Genomic DNA, 11,395 nt, shown 5'->3' on the forward strand with positions numbered 1-11,395 from the left:
GAAAGGTGGAAAGAGTCAGAACATGAGATGAAGGAAGGTGCTGAATGCTGGGTAGAGAAGGAAGGAGGGAAGCAGGATGCAGAGGACATCTTAAGGCTTCTGTAAGACTTCTGCCAGGCAGAAAAGAAGGGCTGTAATCAATATCCAAGATTCCAGGCAAAGACATTCAACAGATCCAGCTCCCTCCCCAGAAACCTAGGAAATTAAGGGCACTAGCACTTGTAGGTAGACTCAACTTGTTCTGTTCATGTTGACCCGAGAATCATAAATGGGCAGGTGGGTCATGAAGAGATATGCATCCTGACCAGACATAAACTATTTTTGCTCCAGATGCACTATACTATCACTTGTATAGTACTGTACCCAAGCAATACAGGTCTAGCAGAGAAACTAAACGGCTCAAAGGCAGCCCAAGTGAACATGATTGAACTACTTACAGAATCAAAGTTATAATTCCCCATTCAGGTTATTGGCTGGAACATGTGGATTCACTGCTCAGGTCTTTGCTAGTCCTGGACTCTCTGCATCTGGTCAACATGACCTAAACAGCACCATCTGGATACTTGAGAATGAGCAATGCTTCTCCACTCGTAAACAACAATTTTAAACAAACAGAACTTTCTTGGGGGAACAGGCCAAAGAAGAGGAACATAACACTAACTTGGAAAAGCTGAATAATTACCAGCTGAAAAGGCTGTCCTCTTCCAGGATGCTCTGGCAACAGCTCTCAGCCTTTCCTTCATCCATAGCTAGGGCTGGCTGCTGAGGAAGTCATTATTGTACCTTCCTTGTTATACCACTACCAGCTGAATGTCCCGGCTTGGAGGCATTCAGGGACATGGAATTTCCAGGACTTTTACTTCTGAGCCTAGCTGAAATCACCAGTTGGGAGACACAAACTAGGACCAAGAAAACAGAGCAACTACAGTTCTCGCTGTTCCTGAGCTGCCGAGGATTTTGCAGGCCTCCAGAGTGGAGTGTAGCTCAGGAAGACTAGTCAGGAATAAGAACAGACAGCAATGGGCTTTTCCAAGGAGTAAAAGTCCCCCTATGCTGATTGCATAAAGAGGTCTGTGCCTGAGCTCCTGAACTAGACTCCTCTGGGCTCAGTTTCATGTCAGCTCCTCTCCCCTCTAGCTGACACTTGTGCAGCATCTCGGCAATGTGAACAGGAACTTGTAGCCCAGGATGATACTTCCACTGACTCCTCTCCAATACAGGGAACATCCTGGAAATGCCTTCTTCCTTCTCATCCTCCTTTTGCTCTGTGCCATTTCTGGGAGTCCCTTATCCTACCACTGCAGGGTCTCTCAGTCAGACATTTTGAAATGTTGCATACAAATGCAACATCAAAAAATATCATACTTGAAGACAAAAAGTTCAAGACTTATGTAAAAGAAATGCAAATGAGGTCTTAGCTATCCAACCAACTTTTCACTTTTCCAAAAGATACTGGCAGATCGTTCCTTCCCTTGGGGGCATCCCTACTTGTTTGGATGTTCTCATGAAGGAACTGCTTTTCACCCTCCCAACAGGTGCTATCAATGCCATCTCCGCTCCGTTACGGAGGAAAGCAGGACTGTAAGTGCATGGGTTTCGTGAAGGAATAGAAACAGGAACACAGCAATGCTGAACAAAGAGCAGGCAGTGAGGCATGAAGGAAGCAAGTCCTTCAGTAACTTCAGCAAATGGTGCAGGCAGCACAAAAAGTAGATTTCATTTCTTCGCTCTACCGGATGCACAGCATGGGTGGCATATGCAATGGCCTACCCTTGCCGGAGACTCCAGCAAGCCCTACAATTACATGTAAATGCTGCAGATGGTAGACTGGATTCTAATGGGAGCTGCAAATAAATACATTTGCTGGACCCCTGGGCTCAAGATTCAGCAGTTGTGATATAAAATGGTTTGCAACCATAAGCAGAAGCATGAGCCTTTAGGGAGGGGGCTGGTAAGCTGGGTGAAAAGTAAGGGCTCCTGCAACAGTCTAGATGTCACTGGAACAGCTGGGATCACGACCATGGAGGGCAGCGGGCCCTGTCCCAGGGTGCTGCAAGCTGGGCTCGTGCTGACGTCAGTGGAAGTTCAAGGCACTTAACACCTCCTGGGCCTGGGCCGCAAGAACAACTTCCAGAAGAAAACTATCTTGAAAACAGATCATGTGCTGTTAAATGTAGCATAGATGCAAAAGGGCAGAGCAGTGTGTGTTGCAAAACGTATCTTCCTTAGTGCAGTATCCGCAAGCTGCAAGCTTATTCACTCTTGGCTCTCTCTTCCCACTGTCTTATCTGTTATGATATTGGCACAGAGCTAAATCCAGCAGGACTGTAGAGCTGGAACAAAACCGTAAATGTTCTCCAGGTTTTCTTTTCTTACAGAATTCCCTAACTCCCAACCTACTTAAGGGGGAGCCATGAGCTAAAGTAAAATTATAGTTTTGTCTTCTTCTCAAGCCAGATATCTCCAGAGGGAATTCTGCTTGCATTGTACTTTTTCTCCAGAACTACTACCACTGCTACAGCACCTTGCATGGAAAACAGATTCTTTCTGCTCCCTGATGAAGGTTTCAATTAACAAAGGTAGATTAAATGAACAGCCTTTAGTCAATTCAATTTTGCTGTTCTTTACCAGTACTCCTATGCACTGGAATTTCATATTTAATCTTTTATAGCCAGTCTGAACATTTATATAATGTTATAAAGTCTGCAGCTGTTATATGTGATCTGGCAAAGAAAGGACAGAGTATGTTTGAAAAAAAAAAAAAAGCTTCTAGGTCCACTTATTTATTTTTAGAAATGCAAAGTTTCTAGTTAAAATAAAGTTTAATCAAATAAAAAGTTTTGAATGAGACAGCTTCAGTTTCAAGCTTCTGTAGCTCCCTTTGAATTGTCTCAGATAATTTGTATGATTTGTAACATTTTTAACAGAAAAATTATGAAAATGTTGCTTTCTGTACAAGACAATAAAAAGGTTAAAGAATTCTGTGGCTTTCAGTGGGTCTTCTTTTCTGTTCTCTGTTGTGTTTGAATGCCTCAGACACATCCATTCTGGATGCCAAAGACAAAGCAATCCCATCTTCTTAATTTAGGAAAGAGGATTTAAATACATACACATATAGGTATATATACATTCAGTAGATACCATATACTATTGCAGATGCCTAATCCTACATACCTATATATATCTATATCAATACAGATATAGACATATTGATATATAGGAGAGATAGATAGATAGATAGACAGACAGACAGACAGATAGATATGTAGGATATGGCATCCATTGGAACTCAAAGCTATCACTGGTGTTGAGAAGTGATACTGAATGGACCTCCAGAGCTAGATACTTTTGTTATGTGTCATCACTGCATTCACCATTTACTTCTTGTTTATTCAGTTTTTATACAAGGAAAATCCCAGTGGATTCTCCCTTCTCCTTTACTATAGTAATAATGGCCATTTTAAAAAAAATACAGCTATATTTCTCATCTACAGCCTGACCTTACTTGATTTTATTAGAGGACAAAGATACTCAACGTGACAGAGAGTTGCTCCCCTATGGCACACATGTAAAAATTCCAGGACAAGATCTCAGGATCCAGCACAGAAACTGAGACATGGGCATGTGACTTAAGGCTACACCTCTGGTCCTGCAAAAAATATTCCAACTGGGCAAGAAATAAAACAGCTCTAATATCTGCTCTGCATCAGTCAAAACAGTTGACTAAGTGAAGGTCTACCCAGCTTGCCATTACAAGAGCACAGGACAGCCCCAGCCTCCTTCTTCCTTTTGGAAATACTCTACCAGGACAAGAGAGCTAGGCAGAGGTGGCCTCAATCGTTGCAGCTGACAAGGAGGAATGTACTACTTTGGGAAGCTCTCCAACCTCCGTTACCTTCACACCCCTGGAAAACAGGGCACAAAGATGGAGCAAAGAATAGAACAAGAGAGTCAGAAACAGTCTGTGAACAAAGTGTTTAGGACAGCAGAAAATAAAATCTGAGCTCTTATGTCAGAAATACTGGCAAAGCTTCTCTGTGGATATTCACTGCTGCCTGACCAATATTCACAGAAGTAGCCTAGAGGAGAGAGGGAGCATTCGAGCAGAGGCAGTGGGGTATTTCATAATTCTTTTATTAATTAGGGCATTGTAGCTTGAGTCTGATCTCATGGGAAGCACAATGGAGGATTAAATGGCAGCAAGGATCATGCTGCACCCCTTATCTGCTTATGTGCAGATTTCTTCCACATATGAGTTGTTTGTAACAGTGCAGAAATTTTCAAAAAAAAACAACGTTGAGCATGTGAGGAAATAAGAAGGGGGTCAGCTGGACTCAACCTTTTTTTCCCCATAAACTAACACTTGTGTGTTTGGGAACAATGAACTAAATATGGACTTCACTCAAACAAAGACAGATTCAAGGTTAAGGGGGAGGCTTTTGGTGTATTATGCAATGTTCTGGGATAGACTGTTGTTGGTCCTTGCTTGCAGATGTAGTCATGGCTGATTATCCCTACTCCCAAACCCCTTTACTCACCCGCACTGTTTGGTTTCCAAGAGAATGATTCTCTAGTGACTGATTTATTTCTGCAGAAATGCGTATGTAAAACTAACTTATTTTACAACTGTTCTACATTCAGCATCGTGCATCCTCTACCCTTAGCAACAGGCAAAAAAAAAAGGGTTTACAGAGGATATAGTATTCCATTGTAGGGTTTTTTTTTTTTTTTTTTAATACTGTGTATAGTGTAAAGAGTTTATATCTTGCAATAATAGTTTAGTGGACATGAGGATAGAATCCAGAATGAAAGTTATGGAAGGAAAATTAGCAGTGAGACGTCCCCTAATGTCACTGAAATGAAAACAGAAAAGTAAGTTTTATAATGAAATAGCCTTGAGTTTCTGTAGTACTTATAAAATTCTACACTAAATTCTAAACTTGGTATAGTGCCCTAATTCATGCTATAGGCACCAAGCAACTTGCTCTAGAGTAATGTAAAAAAACTACTAGCACAGATTACATCCTATATGTAAGGGGGTAGAGGAAGGGAAAGAAGTGGAGCAGGCAAAAGTTAGATGAAAAAAATCCTACTTTATAAAAAAGAAGACAGTACTACATTGTCTCCTATCTGGATAAAGTGGCAGCTCTGTGTTTCATATACAGAGAATTGAGTAGTTCCCAAAGTAATTAAAGGCTCGTCCCAGAAGTGTTCTGTGTTTTCAAAATATTACTTAAGAAGAATACATTTAAATAACTCCTTGAAGATTTCTAACATAAATTCATATTACAAAGGCATCACAAGAAACAATATGCTAAAATGCAGGACTTGGATATTGGCAGAGAAGCTTATTTAGGAAACAGCAGAGTTAAAAAGGGGAGAAACTGCTTGTACACAAATAGCATGCAGACATATTTGCTCTGAAATTCAGGAGAAGGCAAGAAGCAGATGTATATTTTTCTGTCTCCTGTATTTTTCAGTGAAAAGAAAGCAGTGTACTATAAAATGTCTACTAAGAAGGAAGATGTGAATGAGACTTTCTGATGCCAAACATCAGAAGCATTCAAAGAGCAAGATCTTCTGGACATCAGTGACTTTATTTGATTAACTATCAGCTGGGATGGGGGCAGGCAGGATGCAGACCATTCAGTAAATTCACAGCATATGTTGGGGACAACTGGTTGCTTCAGGGAGCAGAAGATGGTAGATAAAAAGCAGTTATTTTAGGTCGTGACTAAGCAAGATCAGTCAGGATTCATGGGATTTTCTTTAAGCCATAGAAAAAGGATCATGGGATACAAAGAACTCAAAGCAGTGGAAGATCTTTTGAGGAAAATGAACTGAAAAATAAAGAAAAGAGAGTGGGAGTTTTCTGAACGAGACAATGTGAAAGGCCCAGCTCCATTAGGAACTCCTGAAGGATCTGAAAGTCAGAAACAATTCCTACAAAAACTGAGATCCAGGACAAGCAACTAAGGATGAGAAGAAAAAACAAATGGATAAAATCAGAAAGGCTATATGGCAAGAATATGAAACACAGGAAACAAGAACAAAATCTAGCTATACATTAGAAATCAGATGAAGACAGAGGTCCACTACTTACCAGGAAGGAGAATCACAAACAAGGCAGAATAAGTCTAAGTCTTAATTGTTTCACTGTTCAAAAGAATTTGTAATTATGTCACCATTAATCAGATACTTAGCATGAATATTTTTTAAAAAATGGAGAGGTCAGAAAAGGAAAAGAAGAATGTGTTTAAAAAAGTAAAATAAGTTGTATGTCATCAAGTTATCAAGTTCACAGCTTAGAAACTAGATAGAACAACCTCTGAACCGGTGGTGATTATTTCTGAGAACTCATGGATAACTGCATGAATCTCAAAAGAGTCAATTACCCCTTCTTTAAAAGCAGGAATTAAAAGACCAATGAGCCTATCTTTCATTCCTCAAATAATATAAATACATAGAAAAAAAATTACAGTAATAAAAGGAGAATTCAGTAGGTGTATCAAAATGAAATCTTATCAAACCCACCAATTTTCCTCTTCTGACATGATTGCTAGCTTCTTGGATATAGAGACTGCAGAAATAGACCCTGCAAGGTATCCTGACACAGCACAATTTTATAAACAAACCTGGGTAGTAGAATTTAGGTAAAAACCCCATAAGATGTTTTGTAGCTACTTGAAAACCCTACTCAGCAAAGCTATCAATAAAGGAGACTACTTAAAGACAGTTACTATAAAGAGGACCTTTATATCATATGTGAATGACACCAAGGTGAAAAGGTTGACAAGCCCTTGGATTACAAGCTCAGAATTCAATGTGATCTTGAGAGAGTGGAGACATGTTCCAAAATCAACACAAAGAAATTCTTCAAAGTCAAGCTGCAATAGTTCATGTGAAATCCAGGCACCCCAAGGATTGACATCTCAGACAGTTGGGGTAAATTGGCCTCTAAAGACACCTGTGTCACCGCTTTGCAAAGAAATGAATCCTAGGGAGCTATCCAGACAAAATGCTTAGCTTTTGGGTGGCTGCTGTGAGGTGAGATAGACTCCAGCTGAGAAGAGATGAAATGCACAAATACAAAGTGGAGAATATTTGTGGCTGGGCAACAGTTCAGCAGAAAAGATCTCAGAATTACTGTGGATCACAAACGCATGACGAGTCAAACATGGTGTTTAGCAGAAGAAACAATTCTCATTCTGGGCTATACTAAGAGGAGTGTTCTATAAAAGACAGGCAGTACTTATTCAGCCCTTCTCAGAACTGACAAGGTCTCATCTTAAATATTGTGCCCAGTTTTGGAGGGACAGTAGAAAGAATCCAGAAGGGAGAACTTCAAAAAATATCACGTGTTGATATTTCCTTCAACCTTACAGCTGTATAGTACTTCAGCAGAAAAACCTTCTGTCAGCTCCATGATTCACTTAAAATATCCTTGGATATTAAAGTGTTCTAGTAAAATAATTTATGCAGCAGAGAAAATTGATGTTTGAACTGTGGATACCAGTTGAAAAGAGGCAACTTTGGCTTCCCTACTCAAGAAAACTTCCTCCAAAGGTTATATTTACGCTACTCGAAAACTCTCTGTCTGGCTCTAGATCTGATTTCTCCAGCTCAGGGAGAAGTCTTTGCATGCAGATGTTGCAGAAGTATCAAATTCTTGTTGTACCTTCATGAAACAGGACAAGGCTCACAGGCTGCTGTTCTCCAGATTTGTCAAACTGGCACCTTCTGCAATCATTACATTTGCATTAAAATTGCCATTAGAAATTATTTAAGCGGAGTATGAATTCTGGGGCAAAAACAGAACTCCAGGGATGATCAAAGGTGTATCAAAACATGCTCATGGCAATAATGGAGTATCTTATAGCTGATCTCTTAGTGGGGTCAGTCTAAGGCCAGGGATATGCTCTGCCCAAAATTCTCCGTACATCCTGCTAGGAAAGAGGGAACAAACCATTTAAACAAAGTAAGACTTTTACTGTTCCAAACAGAGTTCAGCACATGGACTATTGCTTGCCCTGGAAAAGTCAGAGAGAAAAGCAGCAACTGAGATGAGTATGATGCCTGATGCTGATGACACTACATATGTCATCTTGAAGAGTAGGTGAGGGAATATGAATTGCCTTGACACATAAAAATGTTGAAAACTTTCAGATCTGAAATACTGGAATCAGGTGGGAATCTGACCAGAAGTTGTTGTGTTTTGGGGTTGTTTGGAATTTTCCAAGAAGCATTTCAGAATTTTACAAAGTGAAGAGACTTAGAAACCTCTCTCTCAACACAGTGATGGCAGCCATTCCCTCTATGAAGCACAACCAGCATACAAAGCACTGTAATTTAATTATTCATTAATTATCTCATAAAAGCTGCAAAGAATACATATTATGCCAGCTAGTATAAAACAATACAAAGCCAGTGTCTACCATATGAAGCCCACTAAACGCACTAAAAGTTATCTAACTGACATTTTTTCAGTCCAGATTTGTTTATTTTATAGAGCCAAAATAGAGGCTAAATGAAACATTTGTACTGTATGTAAAGCCAGAGAAGAAGTGTGACCTTTGGGAGGCAAGGCGGAGAGGGAAGGTCAAGTCTCCCCTTTAGCTCCCCTCTCTCTTAGCAGTGTTTAGCACACCATGGATAACAATGGGAATGGCACCACGGGGCTACTCTTGCTTCCCTAGCAAAAGGTGCTTCGAGATTCCTGGCCTCTCATCTCTCCTTGGCTCTCCTGGGCATGGGCAGTGCTTTATCTTTCAGATGAGCTCCTTATATTTCAAAGCACAAGTTTTCAGAGTTTATTTTTTCCCCTGTTAAAAAGGGAAATAAATATATATGTCTTCACAAATATTTTCATGCATTCTTTTTCCTAAAATCCTGTTAGTTGAACATTGTTCCAAGATCCAAGCATAATAAACTAGAAGACGTATAAAGAAGATAAAATAACTAAGCTCTGATTTGCCAAGGCATTCAGTCACATGCTAGCCTTAAAATGTATGAAATGACTGTACTTTTTACATTTTCACATATAAACTCATGCATTTGAAACACAGACATTTAACAGAGAATTAGTAAGAAAATTGCAATGACAGTATTCATAGGTTGTTAGATACACAACAGAGTTTAATCTTCAAGTAAAACCTGAAACAGTTCTCCCTGCTTAAGCTGAATTACTCTCATTTTACACCATGGTTCATTAATTTATTACAATTGATATGTAAAATTAGCGGCCCCTTAGCTGACGTAAATCAGTTTCCCAAACATCAATTTCTCTCACATGAAGCTTGTTCAGCTGGGCTGAATCTTCTACTAGAAGATAAGCTGTTATATATTTGAATATTCATATTGTACAGTTTTCTATAAACAATTTCAATGTAATACTTGTCAAAGATGAAAGAATGTCAGTTAATTATTTTATAAAACAGCTGGTTTTTAGTGCTGGGCTTCAGACACTTTAGGCATTTAAACAGAACATCCAATCACCAGTCAAAGGAAAGAAAAGAAAAATAGCTAATAATTACTTTGATTGAAACAAACTTGTACAGCATAGATTTTCAGTCTTATGGGGCAATTTTTCAGCAGATTTTTTTTTTTTAATAATGGCTAATAGCAATGATTTTTGCAGAGCTCTCAATAACAACATATTTTCTAGCCTGTGAGTAGATAAATTAGATAGCAAGAAAAGAATTAAGGAAAATTGGATATATGGATGACAAATATAAAGTTTGACAGGTTTGGTTCTTTTCTGTGGTGGTTTCTAGCCTTTTTGTCCCTGGGATGTAGGAGCTGAAGTTGTTATGCACATTTCTGTGTAAATTATTCTGCTTTACCACATAAACATGCAACCATCATTTTAGAACAGTGACACATGCACAAGAGGGCATATAACCAGATATTGCCTGGCCAGAAAATGCATGAAGAGTCCAGGGTGGAAACTGAGCCTGGATTGTTAAAACAAGGGAAGCTTGACCCTGTGTAAGTGATCGGTACCAGACTGACAAAAATACATCTTGAAATCAACCATCCCATTTAATCTGGATTGGGCTTTTTGTTTGTTTTTTCTCATTTAGAATATCAACCTGAAATTAAATATCAAATTGGGTATATCCAAATTAGGACAAACGACTAAATACAAGCTGAAAAGAAAATGCATTTTGACTACATTTCCCTCAATGTCAAGTCCTGGAAAATGACCAGAGATACACAGTTCAGTCATACAGAGATTCAAGGACTTTCGTTACTCTTTCTTCATTACGGTGTACTCAAACTGTATCTTCCAGAAATGCACCCAAGGTTAATTTTAACAAAATGAGAGCCGAAGTATCCATCTTGCCCTTGGTCTCTGGCTTTTGTTTCTATATATGTATCCATACTCCCTAAGGCCTGAGGTCAATGGAGCTAAAATGATTAAACCTTTTCAGAGCCTGGCCCCTCCTTCTCAATATTTTAAGGAGAGCTTGTTCATCTTTTATTGACGTGTGACTTGACACAGGTAATCAAGTTGAAATAGCAGATCTCACCTTCTCAGTCTGTGCTCTGCCACACATTGCATGAACTATACATGAGCAAAGAAGCCATACACTGAGAATCATAACCTTAATAACTGAGATCAGTAAATTGACTATGCAAAGGAAAATAAAGTTCAAGAGCCTTAGAGACACTGGTAAATATTTCCCCACCCACCCCATCTTGCTCATTGCTGAAAATCCATGAGAACTGTCTAACTGGAATGCTTTGGTTTGAAGCCTGATTGAATCTTGGACAAGATGCTGCACAAAAAGCATTTTCTTCCAGCAACTACCAATCATACTAACAGTTGTTGATTTCAGATTTATCATTCCTTTTAAGAAGTGAAAATCTCTATCCTTACAGCTTCCAAGACTAGGAAAATCTGCCAGAGGTAAGAGACATAGTGAAGATAATCAAGATTGAAGGAATTTGATTTTATTTTTAATGAATGTTGCTTATGCATATTTATGCTTATTTCTCTATATTTCTTCCCATTTTATTGAGGTAAATCTTCCCACCAGCAGCAAAAAATGATCTTGTATTTTAATTGTTCTTTTTTCTTACTAGATTGGCTATGCAAGTCACAATTCGTAATAGATTCATAAATAAAATATGATTTTATAACATTCAGTTCTGATAGTTTGCCAGATAAGACTTCAAGTAAGGATACCAGTTGTCTACAAGTGCTACGTTTCATATGTTTTCAACTATCCCTCTGTAAAATTTCACATATTAACGACAGCATTTTTAAATTGATTTTAGATGGAAAGAAAAAAGTCAATGATCATTTACAACTGCAGGTTCAAATATAATCTTTACAATCCTTTTAAAATTGAGAGAGTAATAAAATTGATTATATCCTTGCTGATTCCTA

Source organism: Apteryx mantelli, chromosome 3 (assembly GCF_036417845.1).
Source record: "Apteryx mantelli isolate bAptMan1 chromosome 3, bAptMan1.hap1, whole genome shotgun sequence".
Lineage (NCBI taxonomy): Eukaryota > Metazoa > Chordata > Aves > Apterygiformes > Apterygidae > Apteryx > Apteryx mantelli.